At 32.5% G+C, this 15,405-nt stretch overlaps 1 long non-coding RNA gene across 2 annotated transcripts in view; it reads left to right on the top strand.

Moving 5' to 3' along the window:
- Positions 1 to 15,405, top strand: part of LOC136796857 (uncharacterized) — a 138,262-nt gene that overhangs the window by 72,985 nt on the left and 49,872 nt on the right. The gene's annotated exons all lie outside the window — the stretch shown is intronic.

The raw sequence follows: 15,405 nt of genomic DNA, 5'->3' as shown, positions 1-15,405 counted from the left end.
TCTTAATTTTCAATAAATGATAGCGTTTCAGAACATAAAACTTTTTCATTTTTAATATTTATTCATAACTATATTTTTAAATGTTAAAATAATTATGAGAGATTGTTTTTTAAGCTTTTAGCTAATAGCTAAGACTAAAATAAATTAGTAGTTTCTCATATATTTTCATTAATTGTTTTTTTGTTTAGTTAACTATAATAAAAAAAATTCTTTTTGATCCTTCCAATACACTCTACAAATTTTATTTCAGTGTTGAAAGTGGATAGCTATTTTATACAAATTTATTGGAAACTGTTATGATATTAACTTCATAAATATTTTTATTTTTAATGATCGTCGACTTGGACAATTCCCCTGCATTGTAATTAACCATTTTAGTGAATTGAAAATCAATTATAAGGTTGTCTCCTTGATAATTGGCTGACGACCGAAACGTCAGACAGATAATAAAATTTGTTGAGAGTTAAAGATCAAAATAATTGGTGACTAAAATAATGTTTTTAACAAACTTAAAAAAAGAAAACAATTAACGATAACTCGACAATGAATTTCCAACTATTCTTAAAATAATCTGTAATTAATAAATACTGAAAAATAAATGCGTTAATTATTTATTAATTACTATTTGTAGCTACCAAGGTTTCAGGACATTACTCTCATATTCTGGGTTAAATAAAGGACTAGAACAATGTATTTTCATTAAAAATTAATATCATCAGGTCAGTAATGGTTCGAGGCAGATAATAATTATTTTTAAATAATTAATAGTTTGATAGAATCAATTTAAAATTAATTTTAGTAGTAAGAGCTAAAATTTTTGATATTTGAAAACTGAATAAAAAAAAACTGGATTCAAGAAAAATTTATATTATTTCAGTTCCATATGCATAAAATGAGAGAAACAAGAAATAAGAGTTGTTATATAGACACTTAAGCAAGAGTGTAGAAAAAACTGAATTTTTTAAAAATAATTTTAGTATATATTCATAGGATATGGTGAGACTTATGATATTCTCCTGTACTGCTTAATAAAAACATCAAATCAAACAATAGACAAATCAATTTTATGACATATTTAATTATACAATTAGTGAATCCATCATTATCCTACAGTATTTGGACTCACACGGGTGATTTGGATAGCTATAAATACCTATTGCCTATAAAAGCAACAGGTCCATAGTCAAAACGCATGCTATATTAATAATTATATCGAATCGGACCAGTCAAAGCGAGGATGTGAGAGTTCCTAATAATAGAGCCACTAGAAGTTTAGTGACTGTAGTTACTATAATGTGCTTTCTCACACTTTATGCCACTAATCGATTCTGATTAAGGGCTAATATCGATGTATTTAATAACGGTGAGCTACGGGTTATTTTATTATTACTTTTTTCATATAATGATCTCGTATTCTGAGAACACTCTCCAACCGCCTTCCCACACGAACAATGTTTTCAACGGAAATGAAGCAGGTAAATTTTGAGGATGGGAAATTCCAATAAAATTGTTAGTATTCGGTGTATTCTCTTTTTGTTTTTGAGGGTTCGCTGATAAAAAAATGAACAAAAAATAATTTACTAAAATAATAAAATTCAACTTATTTAATTTGTTTCATTAATTTAAGAACGTCTCAAGTAAAACTTAGTTAATTTTTCATCTTCAGGTCAAAAGACGGATATTCTTAAGTAAATAGAGTAAACGATTAATTTCTCAATTTTACCAATTTTATATTTGTAAAGAGTATGAAGCGCGCCTTCAACTCAAGGGCCTCGCCTTGATGCGCTTCATACATCACTATTGTAAGTGGACTATATATGTAAATTAATTACAATATAAAATAAAACATAATTGAAAAAAAATCTATTGTATAATTTACTGGTGGTGTAGGGGTGGCCGAAAGAGAACATTCATGGTTAAGGAGTGTTAATTAGTTTTTATTAGGAATCTACGGATATATAGTCAGTCATAATGATGGTAATGTATAGTGATATTGTGAATTGTATGGAAAGAATTCGACTTACTCCATGCTTTCTTTTTTTTCTCCACATCCCTCTATTTCCTCTCTCCTCTGTTGCCGGGAGACAGAATATGTCAACTCGTTAATTTTTCACTGATGAAAAAAATAATTTGCTCATAGAAAATATAGCTCTCTCGTGCATCAAGTGCCCCAAATTCTCCCCACAGAGGGCGCATGAGGAGGTAAGGTTTGGCTGTTGGCTATATGATAGTGTCAACATTATGGGAGCCCCCATTACAGACTTTCGGTTACCCGGAACAGAAGCTTTTAATTATCTGTTTGATAAACAGATTTTATTAATTAGTTAATTAATTTTAATATAAAAAAATCGAATGACTCACTTCTAATGCATAATAAAACATCTCACACTATGTTTCTAGTTTTATTCCCGCAGTATAAATATTTAAGTTACACTGCAATCGTGGTAATCCGAACACTCCAGTTATCCGAACTAGCTTAAAAAAAATTATTTATTTTTTTAAAGAAAATTTAGGAGGCAATAAAATTTTTGTTTTCAATTAAAAGTGCACATGTGTAAAGGATATTTATAACTTCCCAATCAATAAGCAATTCATTAATCATCCTAAAATTCTTAAGTGGAAATTTTAGAAAAATTCGAAATGGAGTAATAAAACTGTTTAATATATTATACTTTAATGGAACTAAAAATGCTTAATATATATTGAATAAATCATTTTTAAAGCTAATTAATAGTATAAATATTTATAATACAATTTTTTTTTATAAAACCTACAGATAATAAAACGATCATTTTTGATGATTAAAAAAACCGACTACTTTAAAAGGAGTATTCTTTTAAACTTGAAACTGTCAACTTTCCAATAAAATATTTAAAAAAATATAAATAAATAAAAATAGTTATGTACATTTATATTGTTGAATTTTTTACACCATCTTACTTAATACTTTCCGTAATCTGAACTTTTTAATACTTTCAGTAATTCAAACTCCCCCCCCCCCAGAAATTAGTTCAGATTGTCCAGATTCAAATTATTATACGATGGTTTATTTGATTTCTATGGTTTAATTTTGTGTATATGGGCGGGAAACAAAATTTAAAAGCTGTTATATCTGGGCATACGATGTTGAGCTTTGGGACTCCACTAAACCATCAAATTCCTCCCGAATTCAAATGCTCCTTATTTTGTCATAAATCAAGTCATTTGTCAGGACCTCAATGTTCCAAATGTTGCCGATTTGGCCAGACCCAGATACCATTCCTTCCATGATAAACTTCCTAACCATCCAAATCCACTTGTTTCTAACCTTGCTTTTTCTTCATTACCTAATAATCCTGCTAGGCGTCTGAAAAGAAGATAGCCTGGAGATCTTCTTCTCCTCTAGAAATGGAAGTTCTATCAATGGGTGGATTCTCCACATGTTTGTATTATGTCACTATATCACCTACGACAAATTTATTTGTTGTATATATTTTTATACAGTTGTAAATAACAATAAATAAATTATTTAAAAAAAAAAAGCTGTTAACTTGACTTATTTATCGGTACTTCTACTAAACATCTCTATTTTGAAACTACAATATAATTTCTTTATTTGCTTTTAATATATTGATACACATCATGTTCATATAATTCTGCTAAGTGATATAATACTGAAGAAGACTGAAAGATCTACTGTTGCTACCTCTAGCCCTCCCCTGGTCTGGGACGAGGCGAAAAAAAGACAAAAACTGGCGAGACAAAAAATGGAAGAATATCTTTGAGGGAGTTGCCATCCCACACTTGACCTCACAGTCCATATCCAACCTCAACCAGTTCACATCTCTAATACAAATAGTATACACACATTCACTGATGAATTATATCTGTCGAGGAATTTTCCTATGATAATGATCTGCATATTTACCGTATCGATATGTTTGATTTAGATCCTGAGATATCCCTATCAGGTATTCTAATTATACGCGTTCCGACGTCCGAAGTTCGAAATACTCATTTTTCTTTTTATGTAAATAATTGATTGTGATCAAAAACTCTTGAAACAAAAGAACTTGATACAGCTAAAAAAAAATCTACTCAGAATATTTTAGTTATATCCTTATTTGTATTTTAATTTCAACAGTATCTTCACGGTCAACCAACGATGTTCGGAATTAGTAATTTTATTTTGGATATCTTGCTTGATGTTCACATTTCCTCAAATCTTAAAAATCAATGCAAGATTAACAATCTTTGTGATACTGCAGATGAAATGTGAACAAAATAAAATTAAGTAATAGTTAATGTAGGTCCAAACCTGAAATATTTAAAACAAGATGAAATTCACAACTTCATTTAATATAAATTAAAACCTGTACCACTACTACCCATGAATAGTCAGGGGTTCAGACATTGTAAGGTAGTACTGTCACTGTACCAACGGTTGTGCAATGAGGTGATTCGGTCAGAATCATGCTCGACCACCAGATTTTTTACCCACTCTAGTAAAATAAAAAATAAAAACACAAACTATTAAAACGAAAGATTTAATAATTTGTGTTCTTTTTTGCTAATTTGGCTGTTTCCTTACCAACGATTATAAATGGAGGTGATATGATCAGCATTCAGATTAACCTCCGGGATTATCCACTAGCCCAAGGAGGTGCAGGTGCTCACTTGATACAGTCTAGGTGGCCACTTGTGGGCATCTTGACCTGAGCCGATTCACGCTTGATATAAAAGAAAATGTTTTCAAGAAAATGAGATGTGTCCAATGCCTTATCCCTTCTTTTCAAATAATAGAAATAAAGTCGTAAATAATAAATTTATAAATTGAATATTGTATAAATTGTCTGGGGACTGAACTAGAATGGGTATATATCAGCCACTTTTCCTCAGTCTCTTTAGATGTAATCCGTATACCTTGAAAAAAAGAAATAATGTATCGGACGTTATGAATGATTCATCAAGAAAATTTATGGAAAATCCCCTGTACTTTTTTATAAGTGAATGTAATCGCAAAAATTATTGTAGTTGCTAAGTGTTTTCATTTCCGAAAGACGATGTATTAACATTATATGTAAATGTAGTGTTCTCATGCATTTCTAATAGAGTACTTACCTTCAGCTGTAAATAATTACACTTGTTTCTATATTCCGGATTAATATTTATATTTTTTGTCGTTTTCCTTTCTCAAGCAATTAACGCGTCTGACGAACGGGTCAGGATAAAGCATATACTTCTTCAAGTTCAATCGCCATCTTAAAGACCAATTATCTAAAATGAAGATCTGAAACGACCTTTGAAAATTTAACCACAATTGTTAAATTAAGATATGTTTTGATGTTGTGGGGTTCCCTAATTAGAGCAATTGGGGATCGCTTGCTTTGTGGAACCGATCGGCTCGTGGAAAACCCAACACAAACACGATTTAAATCCAGTTTTTAATAATGTTTGGGAAATTCCTGAAAAAGTCACATATATCATTTATATAATTAATTCACAAATAACGTAATTAAATGAGAATTTTGTCGAAATCCCGATAAAAGAACATCAACTTAAAACAACTCCACACGTCTAGAACTGTTTAAAAACCCAGATTCAATTGTATTTGCAAATTTACTCGATAGTCTCATATAACTAGTAAGATAGTTTCAGGTAAAATTTAGGCGATATAGTAAAAGAAATCGATTTCGCGATCGCATTTGAATTTCTGTGTCAGATTCTATCAATCTGGCATTTTATGTAGTTTTCAAGCCGGTTGTTTGATATTTTTTTCTACGTTACCTGTTGAACTGTATTATTTATTTTCTTTCCGATATATAGTTGAAAGAGAGGCTAAAAATCTTTTTCAAATAACTTTCCTTTTTTTGAAACAATTGATATAACTGTAGACTTTAACTACTTTTATTTCCACACCAATCAAAAGTGAGATATCAGCCAATTTTACGGCCTTTTAACGTAGTTTTGCATTGAATGAATCGACGTTTCTCTCTTCAGAATTTGAAAAAGACATAACTGTTTGTAAGGTATCACTAATTGAATAATACAAAATCAAACTTAGATAACTATTGGTACCTTAAATCAGCTATCATAATTTAAACCTGACCTGTCCAAAAATTAGTTATATATATACATAAACCTATGACAACATTATCATGGATGCAATTTAGGATTAGTTCATTAATTAATATACTGCTAAATAAACTTTACCATTGTACTCGCGTTATTTAGTCAAAAAGATCTTTTTTATATTGCTAAGTGAAAAGAAAACCATATTAATATGTAATAAATACGGAATTTTAATTTTTTTTTTTTGTGCTGATATATTTGCTCCTCGATTGAAGAAGTTTATTTTTCTCATTCATGTAAAGCATTGCAAATTATTTCGATGATTTAAACTTACCCACAAGTTGGTATGAAGAAATTATCCATATTGTTGTTAGAAGCTCTACGTGCTATTTAATATGCTTCTCGATATCCTTCACAACGGCGCTAATCCCGTCAAATTAGACAAGAGCCTTAATTATAGCTATCAGTGGCCCTGTATAATATTTAGTTGCCCGCCGCTCCTGGCTTCATGGGCAGGGAATGATGTCTTGTTAGCAGCCTCGGGGTGGTTACTCCACTCCACGCCCAAAAGAACGTGGAACAATTGTCAGCGTAAAAATCTGTATGGATTTTTTAGAGTTATACGGAGCTGCTGAAAATCCAACTACAACTCAGTAAATCCAGGCTAAAACCCAATCAATCCAACCGAATGTGAGTGAGGATAACTGATGTAGTGGTACGATGATCTGCGCCATTTTTAGGCTGCACTAAACTAGAGAGGGAGAGAGAAAAACTTATTAAATAAAAGTTGTCCTGTAAACCTGTATTAGGTTACTAGATACACAGCAGATGGAGTTAAACATTTTTAAAAAAAATCTTATCGTGTCTACACACAGCACAGTAAATATGTAATATATACTAGTAATACATGTTTTTTTTTATTATGAAGAAGATGGTCGGGGGTACAGTCAAAAGAAAACAAAAAATTATGTGCAACTTTTGGAGCATTCAGTTTACGAGGTTAAGGTACTGTTTATGGCCCATTTATTGTTAAGAGTTATATTAATTTGTATACCGGAATATTTTTTGGGCTGTAATTCAGAGGTTCCTAAACTAAGTAAGCAATTTTATCATGTGAGGCTACTCACAACTACTCTTACTCCAAACGAGGGAGTACCCCCCTGAAAATTAGCTTTCTTAAAAGTGAATTGTAAAATACTTCAATAATACATTAACCTCTTAAAATGTTTCAGCAAGATAAACAATAAAACAGTTTTAACAATAATTCACAATGGTTCCTATTCATCCCTCTTCTCTCAGTCCTCTGGTGTTCCTCAAGGAGGTATTCTTGGTCACATCCAGTTCACATCCAAGTATGCCGATAACACATGTGTGCTCGCAGTTAACAATATCCCTTTAATTGTGTGCCAAACTTTCCAATCACATATCACAACCCTCGAAAATTGGTCCCGAAATTGAATCCTGACACAAGACTGAAAAGAGAGGAAACTGCACGTCGATTCCAACTATTACAGCACTTACTAGACAAACGGTATTAACTTCCAATCCATCACAAAAGGCTGACCTAGATGATTTTAAGGCCTATCTGGCCTGGGCATCCGTTGTTAAGTTATGGGGCTTCACTGACTTCAAACTACTTTCTCATAAAATCCATACAATCCAAAATCCTTCGTATAATCATCACTACTTTGTCACAAATAAAATCATCCGTAAAGACCACAATGTTCCATGTATAACCGAACCAGATATCAATCCTTACATAATAAACTCCCTAACCACCCAAATCCGCGAGTTTCTGACCTTGCTATCTCTTCCATTCTAGACAATCTGAGACGCCAGAAAAGAAGATGGCCTCTATAATCTTAAAGCAATCTAAAAATATTATATGAGTGCTACCCGGTGTGGCAGATTTCAATATCTTTCAGAAAATAAAGTTCTATTATTAACTTTAAAAAAATAAATAAATACACTTATAAATATCAATAAATAGATTCAAAAAAATAAAATAAATAATTTCTTTCAAAATATGTGGTGCTGGACTTCTATCACACCAGTCAGAATTCAATGACTCCAGTCAGTCCATTGATAGACTTCAATCGCTCCAGTCATTCCATATTTGGCCTGGAATGATCATCCGGGATCACCTTTATTAAGCGGCGCAGGTGTGGGCTGAACTCTATCGGAAGACGATTACCTGATGGCTCTGCTAATTGATATTCGCTCCGCGATGGGCAGTCCACTCACCTTGCAACTCCAGTCAGGAAGTCCTCATCGATTATAGGATCCTTCTTTATTAACTCAAACAAAAGAATTCTATATAACTCGCAGTTGACTCAGAGCTAATTGCGAATTATCTGGAAGTGTGAAGTGATCCGTTTGATACTTACCAAGAACTGCATCATTTGCTGACTCAATTGAGTCCTTCCTATTGTGGCCAGTGGTCTGCCCTTCTGAGAAGACCGCTTATCCATTGGAGACGGTTGGCCTTTTATATTATACTTAAATATTGATTGAACCTACATCATTTTATTGTATATTTCTATGATTTCATTTTATTTATAGAGTCATTGTCATTATAAGAACTAAATCCTTTCCTTGAAACTCTGAAACGTGGTTAACTTTTAAAAATAAATAACTTGAAAGATTATACATTGTTACAGTAGGGGTTGTGAAGTTCATCTTCTCATTAATTTTTTTTTCTAATATTTATTTATTGCTATTTAAAACTGTACATTATAATACATTTAGTAAATCTGATCTAAGTTAAATTGGAGTGTTACAGGCGTGTAGAGAAACTACCCATTGGTAGCACTCTAATGACATTTTACATTAGCTGGTCTCGTGGCCATCTTCTTTTCAGGCGCCTCGGAGGATTGTCAGGAATGGAAGAGGATACAAGACTAGAAACTAGGGGGTTTGAGAATTTATAATGGAAGGAGTGATATCTGGTTCGGGCTAGATCGATTACATAGGGAACATTAAGGTCCTTTTTTTTGGGAGATTTAAAAACTTACTTTATAACTGGGAGAGTTGTGTTAAAACCGCATTCAAAGACGTAATTGTGCTCGTAATTGCTATAGACGTAACTTTACCAATAAAAGCTCATGAAAAAAGCAAATTCCAGAAAATACTCCCCGGGTTTTCGGTAAGTTGTGAAATTTGGTCAAAATTATTGGGAAATCAAAAAACATGAATAATTTCGGCAATATACACCACAGTTATATGAAATATCACCTCGAAATTTTAAGATCTCCTAAGAAACAATTAATCCAATTAACAGCCAAAGGTTATTAGGTTTATGAATCATGATAATTTCAATATCAACTTTAAAATTAAATCAGTTTCAAAGTATACTACTTAGCTAAATATGAGGAGCCTTTTGAGCAGCTTCGCCAAATGTGTTAAGGGCAGGCGAATCAGTGGTAAGAGCAAATCTCTTTTATGTGTGAAAGGATACTACTTGGGAACGACCCAGAAGAGTGCCAACGCAAACATTGGCCAGTGCATTCTCCATCCAATATACAAACATTACCAATACATAAATACTCCAATCCGCAACAGAGGCCAACGATGTTGGGCAAACAATTTGCCACTTGTTCCAACCGGTCTAAAAACAAAGGAAGAAAAATGTTCAATTACTTATGTAAGTACCCAAGTATTGTCTATTTTATTTTTTAAACCCTACGGTATTTAAAGTATTATTTTTAAATTCGTTGTTAAAATTAATTATTTCGTCTTAATAGTTTATTTTGTGGAAAAAATCAAGAATTTAATATAACCTTCTATCATATTCGCATTTAGATTTGGAAGAGCATTTGTTCCACTGCTGGAAATACTAGACTTAATCGAACGAAACGGACATTAGTAGTCTTCGGGTACTTGTGTAGATGGCGGGCCAGTATAACTGAAACATATTTATAAAAAAACACTGCGTTGTAGCTTTTCTTATAATTTTTATGTTTATTTGGTAGGCTGTTTAGTTGTGTTGTAGGGCCGTTTATCGCTGAGGGAGTTAAGCTACTGTCTCGTGACTACAGTGGTGCCGGTTCGAATATGGCCAGGGGAGTAGATTTTTATTTTTGTGGCAGTCCCCAGAAATGAAAACTTGACTCCCCCAGCCCATCTCTATGGTTAGAATAGGTTCGTTACCTCCAGATAATCCACCCCGTATCTCAGAAATGATCGGGAAGGGGTTTATGAAAAAAAGTTAATTGTATTGTCGTTATATGCATCTCTACTTTTACAAGTAATTTCCTGTCTCCGAAGTTTTTTTATTATTTTTCTTATCATATTTCCTCAGAGTTTTTATAAAGAAATTTGATGGAAATTTGAGAATTGCCTTTTAAGAAAGAAGATGTAGTGAAGCATTTCCAAAATATTTTCCCGATCTTGCATGATGAATCCTTAATTAAGAAATGTACATGACGGACAATTGATGATATAAGAATCCATTAAATTATTGAACTAAAAATTGTTATTAACCGTTATAATTATTATTATATTATATTTCGTACTTAAAAGTTACTGATATGTTAGTTATAAGGTATTTCCAGATATTACTTCCTCGTTCCCCTCCAACAAGACTCAGAATATTGTTTCGAAACGACTTACCTCACTGATAATCGTACACCAAGGATAGAGTTGAGGTAGTGAGTCTCACAATGACTGCAATCCTATTTCCTCACTTTTCAATTATCGTTTCAATTTGTTTTCATTTTATGTTAACTGAGGTACATAAATAATTTAATTAGCTGTACTAGAAGGTCTATGTTTATGAATATGATGTTAAATTAACCATGTTTTTCAATTCGTTAAACTAGTCGTCTATAGACTAACTGAATATGAACATCAAATTCGTAGTTTTTAACAATTTTAGGAAGAGGCACTTGTTTATCCGAATAATTACACACCACTAACCGCGACTTATATGTTATTATAGTATTTATTTTAACACGACATTAAAAATCGCGAGCTATATTCAATAAGAATATGAAATTTCTGACGAAAGTTTATGAAATGTCGCTTCTGTGTAAACAAGAAAACAACCATGTTTATGCTAACACAGGTGGTTGCTGTTGAGATCATACCACGCTGTTTTTTTTTGTTCGTTTTTTATAGTACTGTCATCATTGAGGAATTACTTCATAAAACTGCTGTACTTATAAGTTACGTTACTGAATGTATTGTATATATTTAAAGATAGAGGTAACCGTAGTACATAAGTATGAGTCATTACATGGCCGAAATAGATAATTATAGGTTTATACTAGATGAGATTACTACCATACTGCCACGACAGTCAATATTATTATTATAACTATAATACAGTTTACCATGACAGTTACTGTCGTGGCTCTGAAGAGTCACATTAACTGATTTTAACTTTAACATTTGATTTTGTTCGAGTCTGGCACACGGGACTGCTTTACAAACTCCGTAGATTCCTACCTTCTACATATACTCTCATCATCCGTTCCTTTCTCATCGATAGATTATTCCAAGTAAACCACAACGGATCCTATTCTTCCCTCTATTCTCAGTCCGCTGGTGTTCCTCAAGGCAGTATCCTCGGCCCCCTCCTCTACACCATCTATACACCTGACATCCCAACAACTCCTAACACTATCCTTACCTACGTATGCTGATGACACATGTGTGCTCACAGTTAGTAATAACTCTTTGATTGCATCCCAAACTCTCCAATCCCATATTACTGCCCTCGAAGAATGGTGTTGGAGGATTAAAATAAATCCCATCAAATCACCTATACACTACCGTCGTAAACCTACCGGACTGCCCTACAGTCTCCTTTAATAACGTTGATACTACCCCTGTCGAACAGATCCGCTACATCTGGACAAACGACAAGCCTGGAATCCTCACACAAGACTGAAAAGACAGAAACTTCACATCGATTCCCAATTTTACAGCACTTACTAGACAAACGGTCTAAACTTCCAATTCATTACAAAATACTGATTTACATTACTGTAATAAGGTCAATATGGACATACGGAGTTGAGCTTTGGGGCTCCACTAAACCTTTGAATTCCTCTCGTATCCAATCATTGCAATCCAAAATCCATTATAAAATCCTCAATGCTCCTTACTTTGTCACAAATAGAATCATACATAAAGACCTTAATGTTCCTTATATAACCGATCAAACCCGAACCAGATATCACCCCTTCCATTACAAACTACCTAACCACCCAAACCCACTAGTTTCTAACCTTGCTTTCTCTTCCATTCCTGACAATCCTCTGAGGCGCCTGAAAAGAAGATGGTCACGAGACCTGCTAATGTAAAACGTCATTAGAGTGCTACCAATAGGTAGTTTCTTTACACGCCTGTAACCCTCCAATTTAACTCAGATCAAATTTACTAAATGTATTATAATGTACAGTTGTAAATAGCAATAAATAAATTTAAAAAAAAAAACTTTAACATTTATCTGATTCCATCATGTGTAAATGTGAATTGAGAGGGTCAGGGTTTGTTATAAAATATTCTAAAATTCCTTAATTCACCTTTGGAACCTAAGAGGTCCTTCGTTATTCCACCAACAGTAGAGAACATGTCCTCTTTAGGATATTTTGTTATTATCCAAGTTCGTACCGAATGGAGATGTATGATCTGGATTGACCAATGGATGCTGTGTGCATTGTAACGCGGAAGACAATACGATCGAGCTGCTGTAGCTACGTGATCTATTGGTTGTGAAACGAGAAGAGACCTTGTGATGTGAATTGTGCAACGAGACCTGCCCGTTCAACTTGTTTCGCCATTCGGTATCTCGTCGGATTCCTTTCCATCTGTCATATACCTCAGTCTGCGTACAGTAACTTTTCGTTCACCATCATAACAGTTTCCTAACCACTAAAAAATAAAGTGAAAACAATTTTCTAACGAATCGAATAAAAATATCATATAAATTAGTCTTTACAACCACCTAAGTTTGAAGAGAAGTATTGGAAACATATTTTATTGAATAAATTCTTTATACAGCTAGGGCTTATGGTATGAAGTGCGCCTTCAATTTAAAGCCAAGAATTACCCCACTTTTGATTGTCAGGTTGGGTATTGTTAGTGGACTATATATATATATATATATATATATATTAGTGAATCGGAATGAAAAAATAAATATAATTGACAGAAAAAAAAGAACATTTATGGTTAACTGAGTTAGTGGGTTTTGATTATGATTCTGTAAAAGCAGTAGCTATGCTTATTGATTATAATGGATGGTGTGAACCATATAGAAAGAACATACTCCATGCTTTTCTCTATTTCTCTTCGACATCCCTATTTCCTTTCTCTCCTATGGCCGGGGGGAGGGGAGGGGGTATCCAGAAACTTCCTACTCACTCATTCACTGAAGAAAAAGAATGACTGCTTCCTCAGAGAAACTGGCTCACTTATGCTCACTATGTTTTTACTGTTGGCTACATGGGGCGCTAGTAGTCACTACATAATGGGAGCCCTCCATTCCAGACTATTTAGGTGTACCCGAAACAGTGTTATATCATTTATTTAATGAGGAGAAGATGGTTGGGGGTGCGGTCAATGAAACACAAATAAGTATGACTTTGTGTTTCATTGACCGCACCCCCAACCATCTTCTCCTCATTTATCATCCACGGTCAACTATCTCTCATAATCATTTATTTAAAATATGCTAAATTAATTATGCAATTTTTTAATTTGATATTATTACAGTGCGAGAAAAATTACAATCAATTCGTTACTTTACTACTCATTCATCTACCCACAATATGACAGTATTGAAATATTACTATCATATTGATCAAGGTCCTCTTTATTTAAATTGCTATCTATCAATGTTCGAATACATTTATAAAAGTTTGATAATTAAAATCATCAGTGATTTTTTCATTAGCGAATAAATAATACAAGCTGCTATAATAAAGGGAAATAAGAATTCTAAGTTATCTGGTTTAGAATAATATTCCGAAATCAGTTTGATATGTAAAACAAGTAAACAGGTTTTGTTTTGCCCGTTGAAAATTTTAAATCGACATGACTCGTCCACTAAAACTTTTTAATATGGTAGAGGACCAATTGTCGAAGGGTGATGAAAGTAAAATAATTCAGAATTTTGAAATGTACTACAGCATATCATTTTCTGTCCTTGCATGATGAATCGGAATGAAAGTAAAATCAAAGATGAACTTTCAGATTGTAAGTTTAAGACTGATGGAATACGGAGACATTTTGAATGAAATTCAAAATAGAAAGAATAATTACATCATTTCTAACATAGATTGATTCCTTCATAATTGTCAATGAAACGCAGCATATTTCTTCGTATTTGTTAAAGAACTCTTTAAAATAAAACTCAAACTAAGATGAGGGAGGGAAGGCGTAAGAAACAGCAAAATGTCGCCCAAGGTAAGAATGTGGCTGACAATTTACTTTTTTGTTTTGTCGCGTTTTTGTTTTTTGTTTGTTTTGGTTGGTTTGTTTTTTTTTTTGTTGGGGGAATGTGCGCGCTATCCTTGAAGCCCGATGGCAAAGATCCTTATTCACGTATGATAATATCCTTTCACGCTCGTTATAGTCTCCATCCTGGAGTAGTCTCTATCATATCTTCTCTCATTCTGCTCTTAAAAACATTTCAGATATGAGTATATTTATATGTTTTTAAAAATAAAAACCAGACATAAGAATGACTGATGGCTTTTGTTGACTCTTGTTTATATACTGGAGAAAATAATCCTGATAACAAATATTTTTATGTTCTTCTTATTTTATATGACGATATTTCGGCCCTTACATGTAGGTCATCATCGGGGATGAAATCGAAACTAAGATTACATAAGATAGGAGGAGCAAAATAAGTAATGGAAATTGAATTTCAAAACAAAATTAATTATTTACCCCAATTATTTTTTATGCTTGATGAAGGTTCACATGAATGGGCCGAAACTTTGGCTTATGTATTAAAAGAAACATAAAATTATTTCTCCAATATAAAATACAAGTTTGAAATATTTACCCTCGAACTGTGAAATAGATTTTCATTTACTTTTTTTATATAAAAAAAAAACGTATTTTATATTTCTTAGTAAATTATTGATATAAATCGATTTCATGGATATCAAAACAACAAAATAATATTGACAAATAACAAAAGTACTTTAGAGATATTGTTATCAATATTATTTCTTTATATACTTTCTTTTCAATTTTTATTATAATATTTTATCAATATTATTTCGTGTAATATTTATTTTTTTATTATACTAGAAGAAGACCCACATGTTTGGGCCGAAACGTCGCAATATCTAACAATATGGATATAAAAATAAACTGTTTCTTCAATACAAA

The sequence above is a fragment of the Halyomorpha halys genome, unplaced genomic scaffold (genome assembly GCF_000696795.3).
Source record: "Halyomorpha halys isolate HHAL.00 unplaced genomic scaffold, Hhal_1.1 Scaffold1373.1, whole genome shotgun sequence".
Taxonomy (NCBI): Eukaryota; Metazoa; Arthropoda; class Insecta; order Hemiptera; family Pentatomidae; genus Halyomorpha; species Halyomorpha halys.
The sequence above is the reverse complement of the archived record's forward strand: the minus strand, read 5'-3'. Positions and strand labels throughout refer to the sequence as shown.